Source organism: Alligator sinensis, unplaced genomic scaffold (assembly GCF_000455745.1).
Source record: "Alligator sinensis unplaced genomic scaffold, ASM45574v1 scaffold628_1, whole genome shotgun sequence".
NCBI classification, from domain to species: Eukaryota; Metazoa; Chordata; order Crocodylia; family Alligatoridae; genus Alligator; species Alligator sinensis.
The window spans coordinates 2208160-2231221 of NW_005841873.1; positions in this window are offsets into that span (position 1 = coordinate 2208160).

Genomic DNA, 23062 nt, shown 5'->3' on the forward strand with positions numbered 1-23062 from the left:
ACAACCAAGATTAGATGCAACTCCCCACCCCTTGATCATTCCTCCCTACCATACTGCTAGTTGCACTCAATCTATAAACAACCCAGGTCATTTGAAGAATTTTATGCTCTTCAGTACTTCTAAGTGTATCAGTACACATATTAATAATAATAGATTTCTGAGCATTTTATAAAGCTGTGCATTTTCTGGCTATGGCTAGACAGGCTTGTGAATGTTGTTGAGCTGTACCACTAAAGTTGTACGATAAAGGGCTTGTTTAGATAAACATCTTTAGCTCTAGGGGAAAAAAGGATATTTCCTAGTGAGGGTTGATTGTAAAAAAAACAAGTACTACAAGAAGAAGAAGAAGATTATGAAATAATCTACTGTAAAACATTTGGGATATCATCCAAAATGTGGAATAAAAAATTTTGGGAAAGATTTTCCTTTATGGTCAACTAATGCAACTTCATTGATTTCATTGGCGATACCTGATTTACTTTGGTAAATAATTCTATGTCAAAACAATAAAATAGCATCTGAATTGCTCCAGTGTCTGGCATAATGAAAAGGGGTAGTATAAACAACTATTAAGGGAAACTGGCTGTATAAGGTATACTGGTATTATAGAGAACACTTACTGAAATACTGGGATGCTGATGGGGGGAAAAAGCAATGGCTGGACCATTTTGAATTTTCTGAGCCAAGTGCTAAAAAATTTCCCTGGGGAATTTGTGGCTGTATCACTCTGTATCTCCAAAGCTAGTATTTAATCATGCCATATTGGAAACGTTTCTTATTGATTAGCACTTGTGTATTTCCCAGGAACTCCATTTCCATGATTAAATATCTCTTTGTATGCAAATTATGACATTCTGTGTGCACAGGTGAGTCCAAAAGTACAAATAGCATGGCTATAAATGTCAGAATGGAACTTCTAAAGGCACATTAAAAATGTGATCCTTTACTTGCATATGGTGTTTTTTTCAAAATCACTTGGTATTGACCTCTCTTTCCATCGAAGTTGATGGTAAAACTCCCATAGAACGTGTGGTATAAGGTCTTGATATGCCACGAAGTGTATATATGCTGCACATTAATAACAAATGTTTTTACACAAACTGTGAGATGCACTCTAAACAACAGGCAATTAGTCTAAGTTAAATGTGACCATGCAAAGTAAGGAGAGTTGTAATGTTTTGACAGTGTATTAATTAGTGATGTAATCTTTCTCTTCAGTTTTTTTCAATTAACTTGATTACTGTTGGTATAATTGAATCGATCTCCAAAAATAGCAATTTTTAAATTGGCTGTTTAACCTGCTGCTCAATGATGACTCGTAAAAAAGAGTCGTACATTAATTACAACATTCTCTTTTGACTTTTAAAGGCCCAAACTACTTCCTTCATTTTGGACTGAAATCATATCATAGAAAGTGTCAGCATACTGTTCAGTAATATTCTTTATATACCACCAGTTGAAAAATGGATGCCAATTTGGCTGCTAAGAAGTTAGAAATGTTGCCTCCAAGCTGTTCTCAGTTTTGCTAGCTTATAATGTAACCTTTAAGGCTTTGTTCTCTGTTGCAGTACTTTTCATGCTGGGAGCCTATAAGGGTGTTGTGTAGAGCTGGTGAACCCAGTCATTCATGCATTGTGCACAAAGGGAATCCCTGACACGCTCTGGTGTGCAGCATTGTGATTGCTCTGTGTTGCAGGAGTAGCACAAAGGGAGTGAAGAAGTAGCAAAGATTTGCTCGTTCATCCCATGCTGAATTATGCTAACAAACTAAATGTCCTTGAAAAGGGCATCAATACTACCTTTCATTCAATGCCCACCTTGAAACATAAGTGAATCAGTTCTCAGAAAGCCTGTGTGAGGTAAGTATTGTCCCACTTCATGGATGAAGAAACTGAGGCCCAAAGAAGCCTGGAAATGAGTCTTAGAGCCAGGACTAGACTCAAGAATGTCTGACTGCTCCCACTAGTACCTCATACTGCTTCCGGTTTAGAGGGTAAAAGGGCTTCCAGCCATGTTGTCAGGAATGCATAACAATGCTAACCTGAAATGTCTTTACCTAATCACATTAGCAAAGTTAGCAAGTCCAGAAAGATTTTTGGTAGTGTGGTAGATTCAGAAATTAAAAAGGAAATGAATGATTACATAGGAATTAATTTCTGCACACTGTTATGGAAAACTTCATCATGATGTATATGTACAAGCTTTGAAGCTGCCAAGAAATAATACTGATGAACCGTTAGGGGGGAAAAAACATAAGCAGACTGAATGAATATCTACTGTAATTGATGAACTGAGTGAGGGCAGAAATGAAAAAATAAACCCAGCAAAAGCTGCTGAGTACATAATCTCAATTCTAAATAATTAGTTAAAAGAGAAAAGCCTGGTATAAGCAACTATTTTAACCAGGCCTGAGTTTGACATTAATCAACCTCCTCCTCACAAAAATTCTTTGGTAGACTAATGACTACAGCTGGTCAGAAAAATTGACAGAAGAACCTGGGAAGTACTTTTTCAGGTAAATGTTTTATAGGAGGATGTTGGTCAAATGAGAATCTCAAGATAGCCAGTCTTAATGTCGATGGGACAAACCCATGAAGCTGCATCTCTTGGATCTGTGAGGTTTACTGCTGGGTTACTTAAAACCACAGGATGCAGAATGAGCAATTTGTAAGAGACTGTCCCATCTTTGACATTGTGGTAATAATTAAAAGTAAAAAATTGGTTTCAGCATTTTACCTGAAAAGTGTACCATCACAATAATATTACAGAAGTCCCTTGAGTGAATTTCTATATTCAGCATCTTTCCAAATGCTTAAACAACAGTATGATATCTTTATTTACAGTAAAAGTTTTGTTATCCGGCAGGAGTGGGGTAGGGGGGTGCTGGTTATCTAAAAATTCAGGTGTCTGGGGTGCATGCGGCAGTGGCGGCACCGGTGCGGGGTGGTGGATGGTGGCAGCAGGTGTTGCATGCAAAATCTTTCCCCCCGCCCCCGGTTCTGGCTGGCCAGGCAGCGCCTGTGCAGCCCACAGAGGGGAGCCACTACCCTCGCTGCCACCCCCCTACCCCCAGCCCTGCTCAAGAAATACTTGATGCACACGCCAGATAGACTCGGCAAAAATTCCCATTGCTAAAGTGAGGATTTGCATTGGGGATATTGGAAATTCTGGTTAATACAGTATCCCAGTTAGTAAAATGCCAGTTAACACAGCTTTTACTGTATTTAGAAAATCTGTGTCACTGTGGCTTTGAGTAATAGGGTCCCATGTACCCCCATGGAAGGTGGCAGTTTCAATAAAATGACCAATTGACCATTTACTTGTGAATTAAACCTTTGTCGTGTCAACATCCCAGGAACATCATAGCTCGTGAAATAAAATTGTCAAATGAAGGCAACTGGCCAGATTTTTCAAGGTGCCTCTCTAAATAGGCATTAAGAGCCTAAATATCCTTTAAAAAAATCTGGTGCTTGTTCTTCATAAAGGAAACAGTTATTAAACTTCTTCTTTTGTATGACTGACTTGGAGAAACAATTATAAGTCCAGTTTAAGATTAGGTAACCAGTCTAATGCACTCGAGGAAAGAGAACGTATCTCTGCAATGTCACCATCAAATTTGTATAGAGGTCAGAGTGTGGTCATGCGGTCCATAGTTTGATCAGGGTTTCCACAGTCACATTCTGTAGAGCTCTTAGTAAACCATCTATTAAACTATAAATGCAAGACACAAATTGCCTCTACAACTTTTGCCTTTGTACTGCCTGCTTTCACAATGTAACCACAAAGCCTTGGGATTCATACTGTGCTCTCTGCCAGCTGGGAGATCTGTACATACACTGACATGACAGAACACTGGTAAAGCTATTTTTTTATGTAAGACTAGGTCATTTAAACAGCAGCTGTCATTCTCCTGAAGGAGAGATTTAATGAACCTACATTTTTTAAATATGGCACTTTGGGGCTTTTATGTGTCTGTATTTCTGACTTTCCTCCCTCCATTCTATTTTTACTTGCCCAGATGGATCAAGTTAAGGTCACTTGAAAGGAAAGAAATGCCTATTTCCTATAAACTCACTGTTAGGAGAGTCCTTCCTTCTTGTGTCCTTGTCCTTGTGGTAAGGTACATAGCAGAATTTGCAGGAAACCAAAAAGGCCATGCTGATAGCACTTCTATTATGGTCTTCAAACTTGCGACTTCTTGGATATCAACCACGCACCTTAGCACCTGTGCCACCCCAGTCCCCACTGTTAGGCAGGATGACCATATGTCATGGATTGGCTGGAGCAGTCCTGGATTTCATAGGCCATCCCAGCTGGTTGGTGGACATTGAAGCAAATGTCCCAGATTTGGCTGCTGCAGGCAAAGACAGAGGCTGCTGCTTCCCGTGTGGCCTGGTTCAGCTCCTCCTGAACATCACCTGGAGGAAAGGGGTGGGCAGGGATGGCCACCACTCCTTCTGCCTGGGTGAGGATCAGTCAGGGTGAGGCGGGGGGTGGAGGTCAGGCTGGGGGAGGAGACCAGGGCTGGGGCTCGGGTACCTGCACAGGTGAGCTGAAATGGCTGCGTGCTGCTGGAAGCCTCATGCCCTGCTACTGGCAGAGGTGGAGGGGAGGGGCCACTCCCAGCTGGGTCCAGCTGGTGCCCCCCATCCCAAATTCCCTTAATAATAATATGGTCACCCTACTGTTAGGAAAGTGATAGTAAGCAAGCAAGCAAGCAAATGATAGTACTTATCTGTATGCTATTTGTTGATCAATTTATAGCTCTGATGGAGCTCTGACCAAATGTATAGTACCGATCGAGCTAACCATGTTAGCATCTCCCTAGTAGTAGCTGTGGTTAGACAGTGATGCTTGGAAAGATGTGCAACAGACTGCTACTGTTGCCTGAAACAGCCCCTTTGATAATAGGTGTGGATGCTTCTGGGAAAGGGTGAAAAATTCCTGCTCATGCACTGAAGCCACCTAGATCTGAAAAAGAAGGTGTTTTGGAGTATATCCGAGTATGAGCAAGGCTTGCAAAGGTGAAAGTAAACAGGGCAGATCAGTGCTGGAGAGAAAGTTTAAACTAAATTTGCATCTGATTAACAAGTTGACAACAACAAAGTGAAGCCAAAGGAAGATGATGAGTTAAGGCTTTTCATAGTGTTTGGACTGTTTACAGACCGGGTTAGGAAGGATGCCAACCTGCTAAGTGACAGCACAGATCTGACTTTTAGAAGTGCTAAGGATTTCAGTGGAAGTGAAAAGCAATTAGCAGCGCTCATGGCCAAGTTAATTGTTTTCAAAGTCAACACGGGCATATGTAACTTTTTAGGCAGCAAGGTAAGTGGAACAAGGATGTACTAGAAATATATGCAAAATTATAACAGTGTGTTCTGAATTTGTTGCGAGTCATGGTAGGCTAAAATAATTCCTGTGGCATAAGGTGGAGCTCTGCCAGTAAAATGGCTGGCTAAAACGTTTGATGGAGCTAATCCCCATGGGAAAAGTCCAGTGTCTATAAAAGCTCTGATTTGCTCATGAATGTATTGAAATCTAGGCTTCATAAATGGTAAGAAAGAACTTAAATGTGAGGTGGTTCCCCACAGTTGATTGCGATCCACTAATGATATGAGTCAAAGCTCAGCAAAGGCCCTAGATATAACAATGTCTATGCTGCCTGGATTACTCCCTTCTCCAATCCCCTTTCCACCAGCAGAGCAGGTGGAGGACAGAAAACTTTTTTTTATAAAAGATGCTCTAATATTTCCAAGATTGGACAGTTACAGGCATCTAGGACAGCTCATGTGAAAATGGCGAAAACAAAAATGAAAAGGAACATAAAACCACATTTTTTCAAGCATGTTAGCTCCTACTATGGCTGTGCGAAGCTTCGGGTGATGATTCAATTTGGAAGAGATTCGACCCAATTTGGTGGACGAAGCTCTGAATCTGAATTGAATCAGGGGACCAATTAAAAGGTCTGAATCAATTCAAAGCTCTCTGAATCTTCAGAAAAGAAGTCCCCCACTGTCCCATGCTGCATAGGGGACTCTTCATGAGCCCCCCAACCCACCCTCACTCCCCCAGCCTCCCCATGGATGCCCCGCCCAGGCCAGCTCTGGCCCTTTAAGAAAAAGAAGACAGAGAAAAGCCCCGCACTCACCACTCCTGGAGTGGCCTCAGGGCTTCAGGGGGCTCATGCAGACCCCACACGTGGTGCACGGTGTCGGGTAGTCACCGGGTACGGGCATGTACCCCTATGTCCTGCTGACGTTCACTAGTCCCCTCAGGGTGGCTGCACCCCTTATGGTTGATCTGGGTGAGGTCTTGTGCCCTTTCTTCCCCCCTGCCACAACTTTGATTATAAGAAGATGTTTATGAAAGGGAGGCGATGACTACCCGTCATCCACCCGGATCGACCACCAGGGCTGCCCCAGTGCCCGAAGCCTCAGGATAAAAGCAACAAAAGGACCCACTTGAAACAAATTTCTTTACATTCTTCTCATTTTATTTTTTGGGCGGGGGTTAACTGAAATCTTATTGCTTGGTCTTTGTCTTTCTTTGGGACGCTGTCGAAGTCCGGTTTTGAATGGCTGGGGCTTTGTTACCCCTCAGAGTCTTCCAGCGGCTTGCTCTCTGCTCAGGACTCCTCAGATACTTTGTTAATTATGACTGTGCCAGTCTTAATTGGCGGTGCATGCTGCTTAATGAGGAGGGGAACTCCCTCTTCCACAATCAGCCGGTATGGAGGTGTGATCGTCTCAGCCCGTTGGCTTTCCGTCCACTGCTGATCCAGTTGTGGGACCCTTTTTGGGGCACACGATCCCCTCTTGCACAAACCCGTGTGGAGGAATGCCAGGTTTTGATCCGGGCTCTTGAGCAGGCACAGAAAACATCAATGGAAAGGAGAAAAAAAATTAATGGCGGATGGTTCGGGCAGATACACCGCCTCCACCATTTCTAGGGTCTCTCCCCACTTTGCCTTCTGCTGCCTCTTCAACCCTGTGGCGAGGGTATCACCACCTCCTCATGGTCTGACCAGGGGCTTACCCAGTTGTCACCGCCTTCTTCCCGTGTCTCCAGCTCCTGGACTTCTCCCTTCTCCTTTCCCACTGTCCTTCTTTTCTCCACGGCTCCATTTCACACCCCCAGGTATTGCCCCTGCTGCAGATTAGCCCCAATCCACTTCACCTGGTGAGGAGCTAAAGCCGGGCAGGTGTGGATGGGGAGCTCCGGTCACAGCATGGATGTTCTGATATGGTGAGGTCCATGCTTCCGGCTGGGGTTGTACTCTAGGTGAGTACCCTCTGGACTCTCACACAGGGCAGTGGGGGGCAGCCCACCCTAAGCAGGAACGGAGAGTTGGGGCTTTATTTTCCCGAAGAGCTGGGAGTTGGAGTGAGTGGTGGTGTAGCCACTGCCGGGCTGCGGGGGATGGGCCTGGGTGATTCAGAGATTTGGCAGCAGCTGAATCTCTGAATCAGATTCCACTGAATCGATTGGGGACAATGATTCAAACCACTTTCCCCCAAATTGTCTGAATCTGAAACTAATATTAGCTGCTTCACACTGGCCTAGTTCCTACATACTAGGAGAACCCTTTCTGGAAGCATATTATCCCATAACTGCCAAACAACAGAGTTACTGTTCCTTCCTCTGGAAATGCAACAGCTAGCTACTCTCAAAGGCAAGCACCAGACCAGGGGCAGACAATTATTTTGGGTGGAGAGCCACTTACCGAGTTTTGTCAAGTTGTTGAGGGCCGCATTTCCCTCTCTGGCGCAGGGAAGCAGGAACAGCTCCATGGTCCCAGGCCAGAAGCCTCTGCTAGGCAGGGGTTTCTGGTTTGGGAGTCAGGGCTGGGCAGGCCTTGCTCTTGAGTCCTGCCACCAGCTTCCTCGGGGTCCTACTGCCCCTGGCACCTGTCATCTTTGACAGGAAGCTAGGACCAAATAAATATTAATTTTCTAAATTTTTAGGGACCCCGTGGGCTAGATAAGATGGCCTGGCAGGCCGGATCCAGCCCCCAGGTTGTATTTTGCCCACCTCTGCACTAGACAAAATGGCCTACTTCTCTGACCCAGAGTCTTATGTCAGAATGTTAATATATCACATAAAGTCTATTGAGGGTGATCTTTGCAATTCCCCTTCCTCTATTTTTCATACATTCGTTTTATTTCTATAGTGCCACAAGTATGCATAGTAGTTAACAAGACCAAATGGTCCACAATTGCAGAAGATACTGCTTCTTTCCCTTCAAAACCTTCTAGAAATCTCAATTAAAGTACATATGTGGCCATTGGGATAGAACTCCTTCTGAGGGGCTGTTTTGTCTCTCTAAAGCCAATCTATCCGTGCCAATGAAAAATAATGTACAGTAATAATGAAAACTTCACATAGGGCCTTCCAAAATCCTTTATAATCAATTGAATGATTCTTTTTGAATTTTGGGGGTATTGTTTGAACCATTAAGGGGCAAAGCAAATATGAGAAAAAGATAAGATTATTTTGTTCACCCATTTTATCCAAGAGTCATTTGAGTTAAGTCCCTTTTGCTTCCACTGCAGAAAGCCATTGTAGTGACCCACTAAGTATTGTCTACAGGTGATCAACCTGCTAAAGACACTTTCCCTCCTCTGTACTGTAAAGGATGCTTTTAGTATTTTCTAGCTCTCTATTCTTGCTTTTAGCTGTGCTATTCCTTTCAGTGTTAAATTCTCAAAGTGACTCTTAAATTCATGGTCCCTGATGTAAGTGCAATTAAATCAATGCATTTTCAAGCAAGTATGTATTAGCTTACTATGCTTAACAGGAGGCACCACAGGCATTGTTCTTGTTCATAATTGGACTCCATTTACAGGACCATTCACAGATTTTTAAGAAAGTGGATAAAATAATTTGTTGCAAGATCAGTGCTAAAGAGATTGAGTCCCACACAAGCTCCCTGCCATACACAGCCAAAATACGCCTGCAAATACCAGGTATATTATGCAGAACAGCATCCACAAGAACAAAGCAGTAACTGAAATGGACATTGGTGTCATTGAACAATTCATCTTCTTTAAAGGGCTTCAGTTTACAAAAGAAGCTCATTTAGTTGGGGAAATTAAATTGATAGCCATGTGGGAATGTTCGTCTAATTCACTTAAAGAGTTGTATCATTAGCCATGATTGTTTGATCAATATTTACAAAACAGTGGAATTTACTCAGCTGACAGGTGTCAGACTTTTCTCTTTACTCAAAATCAGTTTTTGGTGAGTAACCGACAGTAACAATATACCTTCCTGAGAACCTGAAATGCTAATATATGTTGCTTGGTTTTTAAATATGCAGTAGTACTACACTGAACTACAACTACCTGCTGTCTTTCAGTGATCAACTAAAACCAGGAAACATTCTGGCTGATGCCATAATAATCTCTACCAGCTCAAAGAAGTTTTATTGAAGTCTCATAACATTATCCCTCACTAATTGCAAAGAATACTAACAATAGCAAAGAGTATGTGCTATGCCATTTGTTTTGTGTGTGATGCCCTGTTGGGGTCTAAACAAGAGGATGCTGAGTGACTACTGCTACCTTCTGAAGGAATATTGAACTTACTTTCCTCTTAGGTAATTTCTGTGGAATAGAAACCAGAGTCCTAAATTCGGTGGGGGGGTTCGAGCTTTAAACCCTGGGGAAAATCAAACATTTCTACAACTTGAATTGTCAAGCTGTTCTTGCCAATAAGAATTTCATATTATATCTATTCAACAGTGCTCGATATGTCCTTTATCTTTCTTCTGTTTGTTTCTCCCATGTGGCACTTTGTGAAAATGTCTCTCCCATTCCAGGAAAGGTCAGTGGAAGCTAAACTTTTGCTATTTATTTGCATTTAAAAATATCTCTATATTAATACTAGAGATTATTTGGGTCAAAAATTGTGTTGCTATAACCCCTTGATACCTGCATAGAATAGAGGGCATTCTCTCTGTTCCTTTGTTCCCATGGAAGCCATTTTCTTCATTAATTTTTCATTCATCTTTCATTCACAAGATTTATATCCCCAAGTATTTAACTGTATGTTCCTTCTCTTGTGGACCATGATTATAAATTACTTCAATTTATTTAACTAACCCAAAATCCAGCTTTACTTTATTTTGGAAAAGTTATTTTATCAAGATTGGCTTAGGTATAAAGATATTATGTATATAAATAGTCCATAGAAAAAATAACTTTTCCTAAGAGATATTCTGACTATAGCTTTTAGAAATCCTATATAGGATTTGTCATTGTCAACATTTCAGAGTCTGGTTACTGCTAAGGGACCCAGAGTATTGTATATTCACTGTAAATCATAATCTCACATTCAGAATGTCAGATAATTTTGTTTCCAGACATTTAGAATACTTACTGCTAAAAATGTTTCTTTATATCCATAATAAGCCTAAACTGCAAAAATGTGGATTTGGCTGTTCACAGCTGGGAAACTGGATCAGATGTACTGCAAAATAAAAAGTTGCATCTAAGTTGATATAAATTAGTGTTTTTCCATTTACTGCAATGGAACGATAGGTATTTTTAATCAGAAAACTACTGATTTATACTTGCAAAACTTCGGTCTCTAGTTTGATTCGGTGAAGATTTGGCCCAATCCAGTGGCTGAATCTCCGTATCCGAATCAAATCAGGAGACCCTTTAATTTCTCCAAATCAAATCAGAACCCTCTGAATTGATTCGGAGAGATTCAGAAAGATTCGGCGATGCAGATACAGCTTTAAATATTTTTTCTACATACCTTTAGGTGGCAGCTGGCTCATGAATGCTCCAGTGCTGGGGTGGATGGAGCATCCCACAGGAGCACAGGGGTCTGGTGCCTCCTGGGTCTGGAGGGGTCCCCAGGGTCCCCACATGGCCGATCACCAAGCTGGAGGGTGCTGGGGAGGGGCCCCAGTGTGCTCCCCAAAGGACCAAGAAGTGGACCGGAAGTATTTCCAGTCCACTTTTGGGTTCACCCCCAAACACGTTGGGGGGGGGGGCGGCGCGCTTCTTTGGGATGCTCCATCTGCCCCAGCATTACAGTGTTCATGAGCCATGCCACCTGGTTCCTTGAGGTACGTAGAAGAAACATTTAAAGCTGTGTCTATGGCCAAATTGCTGACTCTCTGAATCAGCATCAAATCTTCAGATTGGGATTTGGCTGAATCAAATCGGAGACAGTGATCCAAATTAACGAATTGCATCACTGTTCCCAATTCGGGCCAAATCTGAACCCAAATCAAATATGTCCCGTTTCACACATCCCTACTGCTAAGGTTCTGATCCAGGTTGTCTATGCAAGAAATGCAGATAACTAGTTTAAATTCAGATGCCTTCCTAATTCTTCCAAATGATAGGCCAGGAAAGATTCAGATTAGAGAGTTCACTTCAGATTACTTTTTCTCCTCCTATAGAATAGTTTCATGGAATAGAATAGAAATTGATAAACTTTCTAAAATAATTTGAAGTATTCAATAGAGTTTTATCTTGTCACAGGATCCTATTGAATGTCAATGAAGCCTTTGGAATAGAAATCATTCTTTAAAGAATTCTGGAGATACTTAGTCATTTCAGTCAAACCTGACTACTTTCCTATAGACTCTGAATCATTTAATGACCCTTCAATTCCTATGGTTTCTCCTCTGTGGTTCAGGTTCTGATTATAGCAACACAGCTTCAGAACTAGACTTATTCCACTGATGTCAGTGGAAATTATTCCAGATTAGCACTGGTGACACTATTGAGATCAGAATCTATATGTATAATCACCTCTTTTCTTTCTGGTATCTAATCTTCCCTCTAAATAATGGATTTTCTTCTCTTAAGTCTTTTAAAACCTTATTTACTGGTAAAGAGGAGTGCCATTACTTTTCAATGACAGACAATTCAGAAAGTCTCCTATTTCTTGTCTTCTCTCACTTGACTTACCTTTTGCTAATTAAAAAAATAATTTTCCACCTATATAATTTTATATTCTTCATAAACTACCATGCACAAATGCATAAAATAAGCAAGTAACAATGTAAAATATCATTTGGCATTCATATTTAAAATCTAAAGCATTTGAAATATGTCATTTTTCATTGTATTTTCCATTTCATTGCTTCTCTCATGTAAACTCTTTAAAAATGCACTAATTATTAACCAAAGGTTACAGTGTTTAAAATACAAGACCCATTTTAGCAAAAATAGGCTATAAATAGCCTTCACCTAGTGTAAACTGGCATAGTCAGACTGACTTTCATGGAATTATGGTATCTACAAGATCTGAGGATGTGGCCTTGATTCTCTGGAGATCTAGCTTAGATTGTGAATAGGGAGAAGGAATGGCGCATGAGTTTTGATCACCACTTGAAAATGCTATCAGATGTCCTTCTTGTTCCAATTGTATTTTATTGCTGGCATATATCAGCAGTGAGGGACTACTCCTTCCTGCTCAGCTCACCTGGTTGTGGGGGTGGAGGGAAGCCAGAGTTTTACTTCTTTCCTACACCTCTCGGCTAACCTGTTTCAGGGATGGAGTAAAAAGAAGATATCCCTATTCTGAATACACAGCTTGGGTATCCCAGGGAGGGATACAAATATGGTTTCTTACCGCCTGGTGCAGAAATCCCCTTGTCAAGCCAGGCCTATATTGGTCTGCTTTCTGGCACCGTGTAAACCAGTACAGCCTGTACCATGGTCAGATTGTCAGTAACTAAACTGGTGCCCCCACCTGGGCTAGCCTGGGTGAGGAGGGTGTGTGGACACTCAGCAGGACTAAGACTATTAAAGGGTGGATGATCCCCCTGTGAGCCAATGGGCATCCATACCTAGAGAGGAGATGAGTGCCACCAGGTGACTTTGCCTGAAGAATCACCAATGACGCACAGCATCTAAGGTGCCCCAAGCAGCCTCGGGACTGACTTAACTTGGTGCATACAGTCACAATTTAGTCTTTTTCCATTTTTAATCCATCTCAGATTGTCACTCCATTTATTCTCATTCTTAAACTGCTGGTTATGTAAGACAGGGATGCTTTGTGCTCTCCCTCCAGCCTCACATTCGATTTCTTTAGGTCAGTGTACCATGAAGAATCAACCCCAGGATTTCCAGGTAAAGGATTACCATATGCTTGAACTTGTGACTTTAATTAAACTTGTCAAATTGGCACTTTTGAGAAGTCTATTTCTTTGATTCCTTTCTACTTTCTTTGATCCTAGCTTGAAAGGAGGAAAAATAGAGACAGACACGGTGATAGATTTGACAGCTGACCTATTACTCTCCAAGAAAATGAAACCATGATGGAACGTCTCTAATAAGAATTCAGAAGGTATTAATGTCGCTTTCAATCTGACAAATGTTTGACCTTTATTATGGTATTACAGAAATGATAGCTGCTCATACTCACTCTTCAATTTAAATGCATGCCGGAAAATGTTTGAATGTAAAAGGCCCACAGAATCAAGGCAGAGCATTCAAGAAATTGCTGCTGACTTCAGGCATTTTAATTAATTTGTGGGGGGCTGAATGAACTGATGCATCTTGAAAGCAGGGGATCTAAGGACTGAAAATCCAGGGCACCAAACCATACAGAGGGCATTTCCTTCTTTGAAAAGCTGTGGTAGGTCAGCTTCCCTGTTGATGAGACTGACAGATGCTACTGTTGAAACCAAGCATGGTACCAAAGAGATGCTACAAAAGCTGCCTTCATACTGTACATCTCAAGCATACGAGCATGCACTCTGCCTTTCCCATCTTTTAGCCTCAACCTATGAGAAGTCCTTTGATATGACATCCAGTTTTCCTTATGGCAAAGCAGCTGGCCACACTATTACTGGACCCATTCATCCTGTTCTGGAACTTTTACAAGTTCCATTATTATCAGTGAGTATTTTGCCTGAACAAGGACTGAGGGTGAGGGCCCCTAGTGCGAGTCAACAAGGCCAAAACGGATGTACTCCAGGACAGGCCAAACTATGTTCCATACATTTTGCAGCTGTATAAGGATGAAGAGTTTTTTTGAGGTAAAATGGGTGCATAGTGGGGTTCTTGCATGATGCAATTCCAAATCCTCCTCGAACTTATAGCTGGAATTGCAAGTTTTGAAAGGAAAAAAAACCAAACGTCTAAGCCTGCCTTGCAAGCATTTGGGGCCAATTGTTAATCCTGGTTATGTCAATGGAAATTCTATGATCAAGGGTGAGGACTTAGCTTTGATATCTGTGTCTTTCAGAAACATTTTTAAAGCTAGCTCTCCTACAGCAACATCACATTTCTATCATTACTGACTTGTGCAATTCTATTTGTTGCAAAGATATAAGTGTATGTGCTACAAATATGTATATTACTGTTTTCAGATTTTGGATGCAGGGAGCTCAGTCAAATATAGATCAACCTTCCATTTATGCCGGTTTTATACTAGTTAAAAATGCACATCAAAAATTGTTCTGTGCACGAGACCACTGTACTATACTGAGTTATAGTTTTCCATGGGAGTCAAGTAGTTCAATGATTTGCATCCCTTCTAGGATTTTATTTGCAAAGGGGTTCTAAATACAGACAACCCCTACTTAGCGCTCTTCATTGGTTTTTGAAAAAACGAGTGTTAAGCAAAACTAGCTTTAAGCGAAACGGAAAATTTTTGACAAACCAAAATGGCAACCATAAGTGTTTTTAATGACCCAAGATGGCAACCGTGAGTGTTATAACAAAACTTGCTGAGCACTAAGTGGAATCGGGTATCAATTTAAAATGAGCATTATAGTGAAACAGCACTAAGCAAAACAGCATTAAGCGGGGGGTTGCCTGTAACAGAAACTACTTTAAACACCTGAGATCAGTGGGGTTACCCATGTGCATGGAAGTGGGTTCTTCATGTGCCTGGGTGTAAAGCAGACTCCGCAGGAAGGATCCAGAGTTGGAATCAACAAGTCCAAACTAGTCTTGATGGCAGAGTGGATATTCTGCGCGGATCCCCTATAGAATGGAGATAGCCTAGCATTGATTGGGGATATCTGTAATAATACACTGCATAAATGACTATTTCTCAGCTCCTCTCTCTTCCAACTCTGCTGTCTCCTCTACAGCATTACTTTTCTCTTTCTCTCTCCTTGAGCTGCTGCTTAAACTCATTAAAACCCATTGCTTCAATGAACCTCTGTAATAATGCATTTCATTTGTTAATTAGCCTTTTGTTTGGCACACTCTTCAGGTGAAGTACTGTACTCTCACCCAAACTGCCTTAGATGGAACGTTAAATTAAAAATCTTACTGATGCATTTGAAGTCGTTTATACTTAATAAACAGGTTACCAGATATTAAGCAAATTCCAGTTGACTTTAAGTGTATGGATTAAGCAAATGCATAGTCAATATTGTCTTAATATATATGTCTTTGGTAAATGAATCATTAAATCCACAGGCCACTCTTACCTTTTTCCTATGAGAAGCACCTTATTGGAAACTGGGTGCCCACATTACTGGCAAAAGTTGAGAACAATTACAGTTATTTTGCACAGCCCCAAAACACCTGTGGGGCTGTACAAAACAACTGTGTTATTATTAGAGCTTGAAGGAAACATATTAGAGCTCTAAGGAAACACTGCAATGCTTTCAGTGCAAGATAAATGTGAGTAGACCCCCACCCACTACAGGTGGTAACCTCTCTAGGGATTTAGGCAGTGTATAGGTGCTTCCCTAAGATATGTGATTCATAAGAGAACTTAGGTGGAAGGTAGGTGATATGGTATATCTAGGTAAATTACCTGAATTGCTACCCTGCTGTAGGTGCCTAAGGAGCTTTGTAGTCCAAACCAGAGATGTCTGTTGAATTCAGGAACCCAATGATTTTTTTTCTGCTGATGCGGGCCCAGTTTAAATCACTCTTTGGAACTTGTGTGGCTAAACTCCACCTAAATCCCATTTCAGTGTCTAAGGAATCAATATGAATCCAGCCCTTCTGGTGGAAACCCTTGTTCAAATTCAGTGGGATTCTTGTGTAAGGATTGTAGCAATTGGCACACAAAATAATACTGACAAGTTCTCTGAATGTTTAAATCATTCAGGACATTAAGCCACTTTTCTTCTTTACGAGGTCACAAAGACTTAACGTATTGAAACTAATATTAGTACAGTCATTCAGTGCCGCTGTGTTTCCTTAGAGCTCTAATGACCTTCCTCAGTTTTGGCAGCAAAAAAGTGGATGACAAGGTTGCCAACTTGGGGAGCTCTGAGAAAACGCTTCCTGGCATCTCATATATTTATTTGTGTTTGTTTATTGCAGTTGGAAGAAAACATGAGAAACACGAGTTATCTTTTTGGCTTTCTATCCACACTTTTGGTTAAAGTAGAAAGGCATGCTTTGCGTTTCCAAGGATTTTTTTTACAGTTGGCAAGAGAATCTGGGACATACTGAGAATGGTTACATTTTACTCTGTTGCAAATGTTATGATTTATACTAAGTTGAACAAAATCATTCAGATTATCAGGACCACTATGGTTTGGCACAAATATCAGGCAAAAAAATGTTGAAGTTTCACCCTTGGATAAATTCACACAATCTTCTGAAAATATTTGCCTTTAAACCATTCATGTTGGCATTGAGAACCTCCATCCATAGATCTAAATAGGTACAAGTATAAATGTGGGGGATAGGCTATGATTATAATATCCCTCCTTTAACAGCTTTACAATAAGGGTTAGCTTGTCTTCATTTCATAGATGTTAGGACCTGGAAGGGACCTCTTGAGATCATCAGGTCCACCCCCCGCCCGCCGCGCTTGGGCAGAAAAGACTGCTGAGGTCAGATTACCCCAGCAAGGTGAGTGTCCAGGCTTTTTTTTTGTGGGGGGGGGCAGATCAAGGCCTCCACAGTGAGGGAGGGAGTGGAGCAGAGGCTGGAGCAGGGGTGAATGAGACCCCAGCTGGGCTGGGTGGTGGGACAGTCAGAGCCTGGGTGGCTCATCCAGGGCCGTGGGGCTCTTGCCGCTATGCGTACCCCAGCAGAGTCCTAGGGGTCATGTCCCCTCTGTGCATAGGAAAGAGGCAGCTGCTGCTGTGCACTGTGCTTTCCACACTGCTGCAGCTGCCCCAGGAGGGGCATGACACTGCATGTGTCCCTCTGTCACTGAGCTATGTCACGCCCCTGCCAGCCCCGTGGTGGGATGCACATGGCACTGTGTAACTCTCAAGGCAGCTGCACCAGGAGCAGCATGCAAAGCGCAGTGCACAGTGGTAGCCACCTCTACCCTGTGCACAGATCAGGGGGGCACGTGCACCCCCGGACCTCCCCTGGGCTGCACACAGTGGCAGGAGCCTCTCGTGCCCCTGGACAAGCTGCCTGGGCTCCTATTGCCTCACCACCCAGCCTGGCCAGGGCCCCATTCACCTAAGCCCCTTCCCCTTCACAGAGTAGACAGTCTGATACTTACCTGCAGTGCTGGGCAGCCAGTCATCCATGCACCGGGCTGCAATCCTGGCTGTGTGTGCACTCTGCCCCACTCCTGCTGCAGCTGCCCAGAGCCTGTGGCCGGGCTGCCTTGCAGCCTTGCCCACTGCCCCGCATTTGGGTGGGGGGGGGCAGGGACTGAGCTTCGTTATCCCTGGCCTTCAACCACCTACGGTTGTAAAGAAGTTTTTCCTTGTATCTAAATTAAAGTGGTCTTTTAGCAATTTACCACTGTTAGTCCTAGTCTTCCCCTGGGGAGCCCTGGTGAACACATTGTCCCAGTCCCTGATGTACACCCCTTATATACTTATAGGCTGCAACCAAGTCCCCTCTGAGTCTTCTCTTCTCCAGGCTGAACAGACCCATGTCTCTCAGTCTCCATCATATAATCTGCTCTCCGTACCTCTAACCATACATGTAGCTCTCTTTTGGACTCTCTCAAGTCACTCCACATCCTTCCTGAAGTGTGGTGCCCAGAACTGGACACAGTACTCCAGCTGCAGCCTCACCAAAGCCAAGTATGACATCCTTAGTTTTGTTTGAGTTTTATTGGTAGATGCATGCTAGTTTTTTGGTTGCATTGCCAGCTATGGCATTGCATTGGTGGCTCGTGTTCATTCTATGGTCTATCAAGACCCCCAGGTCTTGGTTGTGGGCTAGTAAGTGTAACACTGCCACGCCTGTAAGTATGTTGCGGGTTGTTTCTCCCTTGGTGGAGCACCTTACACTTTTTGGTGTTGAACACCATCAGGCCCACTTTGCGAACCTGCCCAGGTCAGCCTGTATCCCCAGCCTATCCTCCAGAATGACCGGAGTCCCTCATAATTTGTTGTCACCTATGAACTTTGCCAGTCCACTTTTAACACCCAGATCCAAATCATTGATGAATGTGCACCAACAGGGGCTGCTTTGCTGTAAGGACCATTCATCCCTCAATTATTTTATGCCCCTGATGATTCCTAAATATTTTCGCTGTGGGAGAATGGCTTTAAATTGAACCCAGGTCTACAGAATACCATCACTGAGGGCTATGACATTATATCTGAGAACTCTTTTGCAGTTATCTAGTACATTTGTCAGTCCCTCTCTGCATGATCTTCTGGGTCTTGTGTCTTGAGTTATAGAAACTGGATCTGTCCAGTCTCATTCCCATGTTCCATGTCCTGTCTTTGTAATAACTGTGTAACCCTTCAATGCCTTCTCTAAATTATTGGTATTGTTTTTATGTGCACTGCCCAAAACTGTCCATAGTACATGAAAGGTTGAGGCATGAAGGCAGTATAAAGTCCCAGACAGACATTCATATATTACCACTCTTGTACTGCAAGAAATGGAAAATTATACAGCGTAGGCCTATGCTGTGTTTTATTTCTCCAAATTGTTTATCCCTACTGCAGCACCTACCTTGCAACAGAACATCATGAAGTCTATCCATGTCCACCTATTGTAAAGTATTGGAACCAGCTACATTTAATGTTTGGATCATTTCTATTTTAAAAACATGTTTCTGGATTCCCATTAGGAAGGATAAAGAAAAAAAATGCTTGAACCAGAACCAAGCTGGTTCTCATCCTGTGGGACATTAATCAAACTCTGAGGAGGCAAAGAAGAAACTTTCCCCTGGGAAACTAAAACTGCATCTTTCCATGTGAGGGTTTCTTGGACTTGTCCATCAAGCATCTGGTGCTGGCCACTCTTAAACAGAATATTGCACTGCATTCATGATGGCGATCCCCATGTCTTAGTACTCCCAAAAGGCCAGACTGTAATAGGTATAATTAGATCTGATCTAAAAATTTGGCAAAATGTCTTTTCCATTGGGAATGAAATTGGTCTGACCACAAAGCTACTGGTTATTCTAGGTTTGTTTTTTTTATTTTTTTGGAGGGATGCAGTCGGGTGTGGGAGAGTCTTCTTTTTTGCATGGAACCTTGAAACGGTTGGGTTTAGTTCCAGTGTAAAGCAGGAACATTTTAAAAATCTCAACATTTCACAAGGCAGGCATTTGTTCCTAGCCCATTGTGGGAAGGTATTCCAAACAAGAAATTCTGAAATCCCCAAATCCTTCAGAAAGAAATTTTTTTTGCAGTTTTCATATGGAATGCTTTCTGAAGACAGACCTGGGAACAAAAAGTCATAACTTGGCTGGCCACTGAAAACCAAGGACTTAACACACACATCTTTCCAGCTATCTCTCTGTGGTCTACAGGTTATAATGGGCCTCTTCACTTCTGTAGGTTTCGGGTTTTGTTACATGTAAATTTTGGGTTGCTCCTGGAGCTCTTAACCCCTGGATTGTCCACATGTTAACAACTTTGAGTGGTTTAAAGCACTCGTTATGCGGCTCAAAGTTATGTCAGTCCAGGGCAGGATTACCTCTTGATCTGCATAACCCAGCTTCTGTTCCATTAAGGTATGGCCACTCCCAACAAATGTGATGCTCAAGTTGAACATGCGACTGCAAGCTAGCACTAAACTGATTAACATTTGTGCAGTTTACAGTGTAATGTGTAACAAGGCCCTTATTCTAAATTTGTTTCTTCTATTCTTTAATTAGTCGGCAATCATTTATTTTACCTTCTCTTTGCTTCACAGGTCTATGCTTTCCTTCGTAAGGGACCACTTCATTTATGTAATGAGGTTAAAACAGAAATAATTGTTATAACTGGTATTTCGCTTGGGCTGCATCTGCTTCATTCCCATATTTGAAGAAGGGCATTTTGTTTCCACAAACTTGTCTCGCATCGCGCCCAACTACAGAGATGTGCCCATAAAAGATATCGCCATACAGCTCCTGATCCTCACTGAGATTAAGCCATGTATGTCGTACTGCCATGGTGGATACTGTCTAGGAAACTTTTATGCATTCAAACTAAGAGCACTGTAAGAACAGGGAGGTTAAAACATTATCTTCACAGTGTTGGCGTGCCACTCCTGAAAGTAGCATCACCTTCCCCTAGCGAAGCTATTCCTGGTGGTACTCACTTTTGGTGGTATTATTTATTTTCTCTGAGGCATAGTCTCCATTTATTTTGAACAGTTTATAGGATACTACATTAGAATTGCCATTAGATCTTAGTATGACTAATGGGATTAAAATTATCTTACATAAACAGTACAATACAAATTCCGGCAGAAATGCCGCTCATGTTCTCAGCGCGTTGTTGAGCTCCACGAGTGCTGCTGACAGTTCGTACATCTATTCTTAATGCACTCTATTTATAACTTTCAATTGCTAAATAACAACCAACAACAACAATTCATGTCAGGTCAGCAAATAAGCTCTTCAGAATTACACGGGAAATGAGAAATGAGAACTTGTCCTTCATTCACTGAGCTAACCTGGTTAGGGGATAAAATGCACACTGCCTTCAAAATAGTCTTACCATTGAAAAACATCTTTATTTCCTTAAGGATCTTGCACATCTAATAAAATGTAATTAGCCACTATCCAGTAACACTATCCAGTTAGTATCATTCAGCGACAGTAATTACAAGTTATGTGCAATACTGGGGCTCTATGCAAGGCATTGCCCTCAAGTGCTGCTGCTCTGAAGAGTCTATCTATATTCCAGTTTTTTTATCCCTTCTTTTATGGGTATATAATTTAACAGCAGTAGGAAAGGAAATCATGCCAGGGCTGTAAATTGACGTACCTACAGGAAGCATAATGTAAGATTCTAATCAGTCCGGCTAAAATGGGAACTATGAAAAATCTTCAGAATGGAAATGTGAACCATTGTAAACTCACCTGGCTCCAGCTGTCATTGCAGCTGGAAGTGCTTCTGGTGTTCAAAAGGCTGCACACATTTTATAATAAACTGGGCCTAATTTCACATCACCCTGAGCCCAGTGTTGGATCTATTCTCAAAGTCATATGAAAGTCTTGCTTTTAGCATAACACAGTAATTCAGATCCAACCCAACATGAAACTTGGAGGCTGCACAAAATCAAGCCAAAGGCTCCATCTACATGAGACACTAACTGCACAGCAGCCTAATAATACTGCACATAGTAGCGCATCACGGCACTAACAGTGCTAATACATTACTGCAAGTATTATCAGGGTACTGCGTAGTAGTGTCACTAAAAAAGGCACTCGCCGGTGCTACTGTGTAGCAAATCCAGTTGCTGTGCATTTATTTAATACTTGATTATACAAGTACTAAATTAAATGCGTAGTAACCACTGTGCATTAATCAACGTGTAGACGTGCCCAAAAAAAATGCTTCAATGACTCCTAGTGAAGTGAAACCTCTGCAGAGCTCCTTGCTCCAGAGCAAATAAGATGATAAAACAATGTTACTCTGCAACACAACAAAACGGCTTTTGAGTTTATGGTCAGCTTGCGAAGTTGAGACAATGGCCTTTGTGGGACTTCTAAATGGTTGTAAAACAGAGCAGGTGTTACAAGAAGAGATTACCTCAATAACCACAAAGGAAACTTTGTTTTATTTGAAAGTCAAATGACCTTCATTTTGACTAATTTAAATGTCAGAAAAGTAAGAGCCGAAGCCCCATTTTTTCCCTTGGAGCCTGCAAATATGTTTGATTCCTCTATCTTTCATCTTGCACAAAATTCACCAAGCGAGAGCTCTTTGGTAGGCTTTCAAAGGAAAACCCAAACAGTGTCATCTCTTAGGACATTTCAAAATTGCAGTTTCCAATGTGTTCCCAGCTTTGAACAGACGGAAGTTTATATCTAATAGATTAGAGCAGGGGTGGGCAATTATTTTGAGCAGAGGGCTGCTTACCCAGTTTTGGGCAGGCTGTCGAGGGCTGGAAGGGTAGCCCCAACCCTTGACAGGTGCCCCACCCCTTGACAGGTGCCCTGCCCCCTGGTCACCATCTTGGGACTAACGTCCCAATGTCTCGGGACCAATGTCCCAGGGCCAGCACCTGTGGGGCCCAAAGTGGGGGACAGGCTGGCAGGGGTCTGTGGAGCTGGGCTGGGCTGCATCAGTGGGGAGAGGGGAGCTGGCTCGGCTCCATAGAGCCCCTGCCAGCTGGGACCCCACACTCCTGCCACTCTGTTTTTGGCCCCACCGGCACTGGCCCTGGGACACCGGTGCGGGCCCTGTGCTCCCACTGGCTCCCTGCCCGCTCACACCCAGTGCCCTCCAGCCCTGCGGTACAGGCGGGGCCAGCGCACAGCCCCGACCCCCTGCTTGCAGGCAGGGAAGGAGCTGGTGCTCAGCCTGGGGAAAAGTGGCCCCTTGCCTGCCCCATGGCCAGCAACCTGTGCTGCAGGTGCTTGCAACCGATGCGGGGCTGTCTGAAGCAGTCACAGGCAACCCCAGGCAGGCTGTGAGTGGTTGCAGCATGGGGCGCTGGCCATGGGGCAGGCGAGGGGCCACTTTTTCTTCCGCTCAGCACCAGCTTGTAACCCACCCCACTGCCAGCTTGGCAGTAGGGCCAGGTTACAAGGTGGTGCTGAGCATGGGGGGCAGAGAAAGCAGTCCCTCACCTGCCCCATGGCTGGTGCCCTGCACTCTGGGCATGAGGCGGGCAAGGAGCCACTTTTCTCCATGCAGGGAAGGAACCCAGGGAAAAGCTGAGCGTCGGGGGGGCAGGAGTGGCCCCACCCCCACCCTGTGGTCAGCGATCCCGACTTCAGCCCCTTGCACCCA